General features: G+C 49.9%; 1 long non-coding RNA gene and 2 other non-coding genes across 3 annotated transcripts; all 3 read left to right on the forward strand.

Moving 5' to 3' along the window:
• The first annotated feature begins 1,921 nt into the window (after positions 1 to 1,921).
• On the forward strand, positions 1,922 to 7,229 carry LOC142657007 (uncharacterized). The gene is made up of 4 exons (XR_012849783.1): positions 1,922 to 1,960; positions 5,967 to 6,012; positions 6,244 to 6,293; positions 6,902 to 7,229. It is a non-coding gene; the product is annotated as an uncharacterized LOC142657007 (long non-coding RNA).
• Positions 5,658 to 5,728, forward strand: LOC142658263 (small nucleolar RNA SNORD38). The gene has a single exon (XR_012850093.1). It is a non-coding gene; the product is annotated as a small nucleolar RNA SNORD38 (small nucleolar RNA).
• LOC142658262 (small nucleolar RNA SNORD38) lies at positions 6,348 to 6,417 on the forward strand. The gene has a single exon (XR_012850092.1). It is a non-coding gene; the product is annotated as a small nucleolar RNA SNORD38 (small nucleolar RNA).
• Positions 7,230 to 10,097: the final 2,868 nt, after the last annotated feature.

Here is a 10,097-nt window from a genome sequence, read left to right on the forward strand (position 1 = left end):
CTTCTGAGTTTATGTACGGATTTCTAAACGTGGCGCGTTCTATTGGACATCATCGTATTCTCACCACAGAAGTCAATGAGCCCTTTAAAAATGAGCAATAGTAGAATATCGAGAGTTCGGACGTCGCGTGGACCCCATATAAATGTGCACAGAGTCACCCGTTCATGTTTCAATCTGTCATGTGAACATGAGGCTAGGACTGCACGGCGACTTTGGTCACGTGACGTGACGTGTAATGTGACGATGCAAAGTAACGACTGAATGTGGTCGCGTTATCCAGCGACACGACGGCAAAAGGAAAACAACCTGCTGGATTGTTGGTCACAGATCACGCTACTTTGCCTGTATAAACTTTAATGTAAGTTGCATGCGACTCATTAGCAAGGTCAGCAATTTGGATGTCGCAATACCTAAATCACATGTGACTCGCAACTAAATCGCACCATGAAATGGTCATGTGACAGCAAGTCGCAGGCATATTTTTTTTTTTGTAGCGTGACATGTGCGACTTGATGTCGTGTGACCAAAGTTCTCGTATTGTCCTGCCCTATGCGGAGGCTGCAGTCACGTCTGTTTCTTACGCGACTGAGCGCTGTACGGCCGCATGGTCACACACGGTTATAACCCAAAGATGATAATCCCAAATGAGACAGCACGGTATGAACTGCTAAGGTTCATTGTGGTCTCCACCAAGATGGTGGCTGTCCCTGGGCGGTGCAACCTGTAATGTGGAGATATACGGGTAAAACTTTCAGGATTTGTGGAGCTCCTGTTATATCCCCTCTTGTAGATGATAAACTTGTCAGCAGGTCCCTCCGCACGTCCATGTCGTAACACTATCCGATTGTCACCGCACGCTGTAACTTTATACATAAAATGATCATTATCTCTGGGGAGGGACATCTGTGTAGGGCCTCATGCACACAGCTGCAGTCCACAAAACCACGGGTACGTTGCGGTCCACTGGACCGCAAAATAAGGCCTTGTGCATTCGTGTGTCATCAGGAGTCACGGATCCGCAACAATTCACCAGTATTGGTGAATCCGGAATGTAAAATGTCCTGAGTTTTCGCAGTCCGGATTTGCGCCTTGAAAACCACAGTCATGTGCATGGAGCCAAAGGAAAGAATGGGTTCGCAATTTATCCGCAAAAATGCGGATAAATTGCGGCCGCAAAAGCACGGTTGTGTGCGTGAAGCTTAACACGGAGGGAGACGTGCAGCTGCTGTTTTGTTTTCCGTTTGTGTGTTGTATGTGGCTTTAAATAGTATTTGTTATGGTCTCCAGAAAGATGGTGGCTGTCATCAGGCTGTATGTGACCTCTATCCAGTGCCTCCTACGCTTCTGTGGCGACATATTATTATTATTGCTGGTTTTATTTAGGAAAAAGCGTGAAAATCTTTTAGTGAAGAAGGTCTAGAAATGCGGCGAGACGCGTGTTGGGTGTTTTTTTTTATTGGTCGGTGTGACTTGTGTGTAATCCGCCGACCGATCAGCTCGCACCGATGGAAATCAGACGCCATGTGAACAACGGAAACAAAAACAGAATTGTGGTCAGAATTGTATCATGTTTCGAAAGATGTGACACTATCGGAGAAACGGTCGTCAATGAGAATACGTCGCTGATTACATGTGGAACGCAAGAAATTGGGAGCAGTTGGCGGGTGGTAACGGTCAGGGAGGCAGCAGATGATGAGGGCAGTAATGGAGGGGGTGATGAGTGTGATACAGGACATGACTGAGCAGGGATTGTACACAGGGGACGGCTACCACCAAAGTGTCCGCCATTTACTCGGAGGTTTATTTATTTCTTGTGGTTTTGGTCTTCAGGAAGATGGCGGCGTCTCGTTGTGGGCGGGGAAATCCCGCGGGATTAGGGCGGTATATAAGGCCGTGTCCGGCTTCGTTAGGTCTCTTTTGTGCGGGACGCGTGAGGAGGAGGATGGTGCAGCTGAGGCCGGTGAGTGGCGGAGGCCGGGCCGGAGGCGGATGGGACTGTGTGCACTTATAGGGGGAAGGGGACATTTAGTCATACAGACCCCAAACCTGTGTCCATCTCCACGCTGTATAATATGGAGGTGAGATATATCGTAGAGGAGCTGTATATAGAGGGGAGGGGCCTGTGTAACGTGGATATATGGGGGGGGCTGTGTAAGGTGGCTACATTGTATGGGGGGGGCTGTGTAAGGTGGATACATGGTATATGGGGGGGGGCTGTGTAATGTGGATACATGGTATATGGGGGGGGGCTGTGTAACATGGATATATGGGGGGCTGTGTAACGTGGATACATGGTATATGGGGGGAGGGGTAAGGTGGATACATGGTACATGGGGGAGGGGTAAGGTGGATACATGGTATATGGGGGGAGGGGTAAGGTGGATACATGGTATATGGGGGGGGCTGTGTAAGGTGGATATATGGGGGGGCTGTGTAAGGTGGATACATGGTATATGGGGGGCTGTGTAAGGTGGATACATGGTATATGGGGGGGCGGCTGTGTAAGGTGGATACATGGTATATGGGGGGGATGTGTAAGGTGGAAACATGGTATATGGGGGGGGGGGGGGCTGTGTAAGGTGGATACATGGTATATGGGGGGGGGGCTGTGTAAGGTGGATACATGGTATATGGGGGGGGCGGCTGTGTAAGGTGGATACATGGTATATGGGGGGGGCTGTGTAAGGTGGATACATGGTATATGGGGGGGTGGCTGTGTAAGGTGGATACATGGTATATGGGGGGGTGGCTGTGTAAGGTGGATACATGGAATATGGGGGGGCGGCTGTGTAATGTGGATACATGGAATATGGGGGGGCGGCTGTGTAATGTGGATACATGGTATATGGGGGGGCTGTGTAAGGTGGATACATGGGGGGGCTGTGTAAGGTGGATACATGGTACATGGGGGGGCTGTGTAAGGTGGATACATGGTATATGGGGGGGGGCTGTGTAAGGTGGATATATGGGGGGGCTGTGTAAGGTGGATACATGGTATATGGGGGGGGCTGTGTAAGGTGGATACATGGTATATGGGGGGGTGGCTGTGTAAGGTGGATACATGGTATATGGGGGGGTGGCTGTGTAAGGTGGATACATGGTATATGGGGGGGTGGCTGTGTAAGGTGGATACATGGAATATGGGGGGGCTGTGTAAGGTGGATACATGGGGGGGCTGTGTAAGGTGGATACATGGTACATGGGGGGGCTGTGTAAGGTGGATACATGGTATATGGGGGGGGCTGTGTAAGGTGGATACATGGTATGTGGGGGGGGGGCTGTGTAAGGTGGATACATGGTATGTGGGGGGGGGGCTGTGTAAGGTGGATACATGGTATGTGGGGGGGGGGGGGCTGTGTAAGGTGGATACATGGTATGTGGGGGGGGCTGTGTAAGGTGGATACATGGTATATGGGGGGGGCTGTGTAAGGTGGATACATGGTATATGGGGGGGCTGTGTAAGGTGGATACATGGTATATGGGGGGGGCTGTGTAAGGTGGATACATGGTATATGGGGGGGGGCTGTGTAAGGTGGATACATGGTATATGGGGGGGGCTGTGTAAGGTGGATACATGGTATATGGGGGGGGGCTGTGTAAGGTGGATACATGGTATATGGGGGGGGGCTGTGTAAGGTGGATACATGGTATATGGGGGGGGGGCTGTGTAAGGTGGATACATGGTATATGGGGGGGGGCTGTGTAAGGTGGATACATGGTATATGGGGGGGGGCTGTGTAAGGTGGATACATGGTATATGGGGGGGCGGCTGTGTAAGGTGGATACATGGTATATGGGGGGGTGGCTGTGTAAGGTGGATACATGGAATATGGGGGGCGGCTGTGTAATGTGGATACATGGTATATGGGGGGGCTGTGTAAGGTGGATACATGGGGGGGGGCTGTGTAAGGTGGATACATGGTACTTGGGGGGGGGCTGTGTAAGGTGGATACATGGGGGGGGGCTGTGTAAGGTGGATACATGGTACATGGGGGGGGGGCGGCTGTGTAAGGTGGATACATGGTATATGGGGGGGGCTGTGTAAGGTGGATACATGGTATATGGGGGGGGGGGCTGTGTAAGGTGGATACATGGTATATGGGGGGGGGGGCTGTGTAAGGTGGATACATGGTATATGGGGGGGGGGCTGTGTAAGGTGGATACATGGTATATGGGGGGGGGGGCTGTGTAAGGTGGATACATGGTATATGGGGGGGGCTGTGTAAGGTGGATACATGGTATATGGGGGGGGGGCGGCTGTGTAAGGTGGATACATGGTATATGGGGGGGGCGGCTGTGTAAGGTGGATACATGGTATATGGGGGGGGGGCGGCTGTGTAAGGTGGATACATGGTATATGGGGGGGGGCGGCTGTGTAAGGTGGATACATGGTATATGGGGGGGGGTGGCTGTGTAAGGTGGATACATGGTATATGGGGGGGGGCTGTGTAAGGTGGATACATTGTTATATGGGGGCTGTGTAAGGTGGATACATGGTATATGGGGGGGGGGGCTGTGTAAGGTGGAAACATGGTATATGGGGGGGGCTGTGTAAGGTGGATACATGGTATATGGGGGGGGCTGTGTAAGGTGGATACATGGTATATGGGGGGGGGGGCTGTGTAAGGTGGATACATGGTATATGGGGGGGGGGGGCTGTGTAAGGTGGATACATGGTATATGGGGGGGGGGCTGTGTAAGGTGGATACATGGTATATGGGGGGGGGGGGCTGTGTAAGGTGGATACATGGTATATGGGGGGGGCTGTGTAAGGTGGATACATGGTATATGGGGGGGGCTGTGTAAGGTGGATACATGGTATATGGGGGGGGGCTGTGTAAGGTGGATACATGGTATATGGGGGGGGGCTGTGTAAGGTGGATACATGGTATATGGGGGGGGGGGCTGTGTAAGGTGGATACATGGTATATGGGGGGGGCTGTGTAAGGTGGATACATGGTATATGGGGGGGGCTGTGTAAGGTGGATACATGGTATATGGGGGGGGGGCTGTGTAAGGTGGATACATGGTATATGGGGGGGGGGGCTGTGTAAGGTGGATACATGGTATATGGGGGGGGGGCTGTGTAAGGTGGATACATGGTATATGGGGGGGGGGCTGTGTAAGGTGGATACATGGTATATGGGGGGGGCTGTGTAAGGTGGATACATGGTATATGGGGGGGGCTGTGTAAGGTGGATACATGGTATATGGGGGGGGGCTGTGTAAGGTGGATACATGGTATATGGGGGGGGGGGCTGTGTAAGGTGGATACATGGTATATGGGGGGGGCGGCTGTGTAAGGTGGATACATGGTATATGGGGGGGGCTGTGTAAGGTGGATACATGGTATATGGGGGGGGGGGCTGTGTAAGGTGGATACATGGTATAGGGGGGGCTGTAGACACTATGGGGGGTTCTAGCTAGAAGCACATGGTGGGGGGTTATTAGATCTGGGGGGGGTCTGACTGCAGCAACATTTACCAATTACTAGACCTTGTGATGTCAGACCCCGGGTAAGGGGCTTCTCTGTGGTCTGGAGCGACGCTCTGCTGTTCTGGTCACCCTGTACATGTGGCCCCCTCCCCCTCTTACCACGGTCGTGCATTTGGGGTGGGGGGTGATTTTTGTCTGGAATCTCCCCGGGGTGTGACCGTCTTCCTGTGATGAGATCCTAGTCCAGTTCTGCTACTGATGATCTGAGATGACACCCCGACTACTGAGGAAGATGCGGTCACGTCCCTGTGTAGAGCGTCAGCTCCTGGGCCTAGTGTTGGGAATATCCCGGTCAGGCCGGGGTCGTGGCATCTTCTCTGCTGTGATTGTCACGAGGTCTGACATCGCCGGTGATCACGCTTTGTGTTTACGTTTTATTGCAGAGTGTAAAGCACCCCAGACCGATCAGCTCGTGTGATGCAGGATTTTCTCTCCTCCCCATGACTCTTACTATGTTTGTTCTCTTGCAGGATTTGCGGTCGGGCTTCGTGGCGGCCGAGCAGGAGCGCAGTAAAGGTAATAGTGTGGCGGCTGCCGTCCTGTCTGTAGATAATGCCGCATCTCCCAATGATGAGATCCTAGTCCAGTTCTGCTACTGATGATCTGAGATGACACCCCGACAACTGAGGAAGATGCGGTCATGTCCCTGTGTAGAGCGTCAGCTCTTGGGTCTAGTGACTACAGTTTGTAACTTGTGTGCAGGGTTTTCCCGGTTTGTGGTTTATTCTGATTTTTTTTCTCCTGCAGGATTTGCGGCCGGATGTTTTGGGGTTCATGTCGGCGGAGCGCAGTATAAGGTGAGCGGCGGCCGATATCTTGTCTGTAGACAGATCTCACTACAGACGGCGTCTTCTAATGATGAGAACATTGTCCAGTTCTGCTACTGACGTTCAGCGATGACCTTTAACAATCTGAAGCAGACGTCTCTGTAGTGACCAGATCTCGGCAAGCAAAGATTTTGAAAATCATACCCCCCCCCCCCCCTCGGGACAAACTCGCCCTGATTGGAACAAACCCTCAGCTGTGAGAAGTATTCAGTGTGTTGTCCCACTTTAAACAAAATAAATCTAACACAAACCTCTAGTCTGATGGCTCTTGCCTACACTAATGCATTGTCACAAACCTTCAGCTGTGTGGGCAGCAGCTGTTTTCCTGTATTACAATATATTCATAGTAACCAGACATGACCTCTCTGCTGGCGGTCAGTGGGTCGGATTACACAGTTGACAATTGCTGACCGCACAGGGCCCGGGACATTGGGATATTTCCCCCGTGCTGCGTGGCATCGCTGAGGCCATATATTTTATACATGTTTTCGTCTTTACGGTGAAGTTTTACCTGTATCTACAATGCAGACAACGTCCTGCACGTAACGTGCTCTAATCCTCCTGTCTTCTTCCTGCAGGACTGAGGTGAGTGACTGAGGAGCGGACGCACATGGAACGACTGTGATTTGTACACCGTGTTCCAAATTATTATGCACATTGGCTTTAAGTGTCATAAACATGTCAGACACCTGTGATAATTAGTTTGCCAGGTGTGCCCAATCAAAGGAACTAAAGGACGTTCCACATTATTAAGCAGCCACAGGTTTCAATCAATATGGGAAAGAAAGATTATCTCTCTGTATGGAAAACATTGGATATTTCAAGAAAACTTAAAGGAATAGTGTCATCACAAATAAATTTTTTATATGTTAAAGATGTTAGTGCTTTAATAAAAACGTTTATTTTCATTTGTGTGTTTGTGTTTTACTGTTTCTTATTTTTACACTTTTTCTTCCCTATGGGGGCTGCCATTTTTTGTTCCATTTCTGTGTGTGTCGATTAACGACACACACAGACATGGAGTACGGCAGCCACAGTCCCATAGGGACTGTGAACGGCTCCCGTCCCATTCACGTCCGTGTACGGCGTCTGTGTGGGAACTGCGCATGCGCCGCTCCCACACAGTCCTATTCGAAATTGGCGCCGTCCGGCACCATTTTCCTGTGGACCGGAAGTCGCGGCCGGACAGTAATATTACTACTTCCGGTCGCGGCTTCCGGACTTGTGCACATGGAACAGCGGCAGCAAAGGGAGCGGACGGGCCGGAGGGAGCCGCGGCGGCAGGAGCAGGTAAGAGATTTCAATGTATGTTAGTGTTTGTGTGTGTTTACTACTGTATGTAAACCTACTACACTGTGGGTTACCTCAAAAAATGGCGACACACAGTGTAGGAGGTTAAACCTTTCAAACCCCTCGTTTATCCCAGCACTAGCCAGGATAAAGGAGGGGGGGATGCTGAGAGCTCAAGAGAGCGAGGGCTTTTAACCCAATGTTGCAATGCTGCAATTTTGGGAACTAGCTCCATCTAGTGACCAAAAATGGGTAGTATTATAAATTAGAAAAAATTTATAATATTTCCTGACTCGCAAAAAAAATTTGAACAATGTTTAATCACCCACACACTAAATGTTTAATTTTTTAAAAAAAAACATGTTTTTCTGGCAACACATTGCCTTTAAGCAGCCACAGGTCTCAATCAATATGGGAAAGAAAGATGATCTCTCTGTATGGAAAACATTGGATATTTCAAGAAAACTTAAGCGTGATCACCATACTGTGAAAAGATTTGTGACTGATGCAGAGCACAGATGAATTCGTTCAGATAAAGGCATAATGAGGAAGGTTTCTGCCAGACAAATTAATAGGATTAGGAGAGCAGCTGCTAAAATGCCATTGCAAAGCAGCAAACAGTTGAAGCCGCTGGTGCCTCTGGAGTCCCGCGAACCTCAAGGTGTAGGATCCTCCAGAGGTTTGCCCGTGTACATAAAGCTATTATTCGGGCACCCCTAAACCATGCTCACAAGCAGAAACGGTTGCAGTGGGCTCAGAAATACATCAAGACTAATTTTCAAACCGTCGTGTTTACTGATGAGTGCCGTGCAACCCTGGATGGTCCAGATGGATGGAGTAGTGGATGGTTGGTGAATGGCCACCATGTCCCAACAAGGCTGCGACGTCGGCAAGGAGGTGGCAGAGTCATGTTTTGGGCTGGAATCAGGGAGAGAGCTGGTAGGCCCCTTTAGGGTCCCTGACAGTGTGAAAATGACCTGCAAAGTACGTAGAGTTTATGACTGACCACTTTCTTCCGTGGTGCAAAAAGAACCGTGCCGTCCGTAGCCAAATTATCTTCATGCATGACAATGCACCATCTCATGCTGCAAAGAATACCTCTGTGTCCTTGGCTGCTATGGGCATAAAAGGAGAGAAACTCATGGTGTGGCCCCCATGTTCCCCTGACCTCAACGCTATTGAGAACCTTTGGAGCCTCCTCAAGCAAAATATCTGAGGGTGGGAGGCAGTTCACATCAAAACAGAAGCTCTGGGGGGCGATTCTGACATCCTGCAAAGATAGTCAAGCAGAAACTGTCCAAATACTCACAAATTCAATGGATGGAAGAATTGTGAAGGTGATATCAGAGAAGGGTCCTGTGTAACATGTAACTTGTGCTGTGCAGGTGATATCAGAGGAGGGTTCTGTGTAACATGTAACTTGTGCTGTGCAGGTGATATCAGAGAAGGGTCCTGTGTAACATGTAACTTGTGCTGTGCAGGTGATATCAGAGGAGGGTCCTGTGTAACATGTAACTTGTGCTGTGCAGGTGATATCAGAGGAGGGTCCTGTGTAACATGTAACTTGTGCTGTGCAGGTGATATCAGAGGAGGGTCCTGTGTAACATGTAACTTGTGCTGTGCAGGTGATATCAGAGAAGGGTCCTGTGTAACATGTAACTTGTGCTGTGCAGGTGATATCAGAGGAGGGTCCTGTGTAACATGTAACTTGTGCTGTGCAGGTGATATCAGAGGAGGGTCCTGTGTAACATGTAACTTGTGCTGTGCAGGTGATATCAGAGAAGGGTCCTGTGTAACATGTAACTTGTGCTGTGCAGGTGATATCAGAGGAGGGTCCTGTGTAACATGTAACTTGTCCTGTGCAGGTGATATCAGAGAAGGGTCCTGTGTAACATGTAACTTGTGCTGTGCAGGTGATATCAGAGAAGGGTCCTGTGTAACATGTAACTTGTGCTGTGCAGGTGATATCAGAGAAGGGTCCTGTGTAACATGTAACTTGTCCTGTGCAGGTGATATCAGAGAAGGGTCCTGTGTAACATGTAACTTGTGCTGTGCAGGTGATATCAGAGGAGGGTCCTGTGTAACATGTAACTTGTGCTGTGCAGGTGATATCAGAGAAGGGTCCTGTGTAACATGTAACTTGTGCTGTGCAGGTGATATCAGAGAAGAGTCCTGTGTAACATGTAACTTGTCCTGTGCAGGTGATATCAGAGAAGGGTCCTGTGTAACATGTAACTTGTGCTGTGCAGGTGATATCAGAGAAGGGTCCTGTGTAACATGTAACTTGTGCTGTGCAGGTGATATCAGAGAAGGGTCCTGTGTAACATGTAACTTGTGCTGTGCAGGTGATATCAGAGGAGGGTCCTGTGTAACATGTAACTTGTCCTGTGCAGGTGATATCAGGGAAGGGTCCTGTGTAACATGTAACTTGTGCTGTGCAGGTGATATCAGAGGAGGGTCCTGTGTAACATGTAACTTGTGCTG

The sequence above is a fragment of the Rhinoderma darwinii genome, chromosome 7 (assembly GCF_050947455.1).
Source record: "Rhinoderma darwinii isolate aRhiDar2 chromosome 7, aRhiDar2.hap1, whole genome shotgun sequence".
NCBI lineage: Eukaryota > Metazoa > Chordata > Amphibia > Anura > Rhinodermatidae > Rhinoderma > Rhinoderma darwinii.